At 39.0% G+C, this 326-nt stretch overlaps 1 protein-coding gene across 1 annotated transcript in view; it reads left to right on the top strand.

Moving 5' to 3' along the window:
• Window positions 1–326, top strand: part of LOC111873172 (complex I assembly factor ACAD9, mitochondrial) — a 22479-nt gene that overhangs the window by 1993 nt on the left and 20160 nt on the right. The window lies entirely within an intron of this gene.

The following is a 326-nucleotide window of genomic DNA, read 5'->3' as shown; positions in this document are numbered from 1 at the left end:
AAGAAGAGCCACCTGTTGGATCCCATCCATCACTGGAATTCAGTCTGCATCTGATTTCCTCCTGATCCATCTTAACATTAATCATCCAACCCATGGGTAGGACTCTAAAAGTGAACTTTTCCTTAAAAATGTTCCAGCTAATATTTTATACACATTTCTCATTTATCGCATGCATATCACATGTCCTGCACATCTTGTCCTTATTTTTATCACTAATTATATTTAGTGAAGGATACAATTATGAAGCTTCTCTTATGCGGTTTGCTGCATCTATACTTCCTTCATGTCTCTTAGTTCCAGTGTTCTCCTCAGTCCTCTCCGGCCAC

Source organism: Cryptotermes secundus, unplaced genomic scaffold (genome assembly GCF_002891405.2).
Source record: "Cryptotermes secundus unplaced genomic scaffold, Csec_1.0 scaffold344, whole genome shotgun sequence".
Lineage (NCBI taxonomy): Eukaryota > Metazoa > Arthropoda > Insecta > Blattodea > Kalotermitidae > Cryptotermes > Cryptotermes secundus.
Note: the sequence above shows the minus strand (reverse complement) of the source record. Positions and strands in the feature narration are given on the sequence as shown.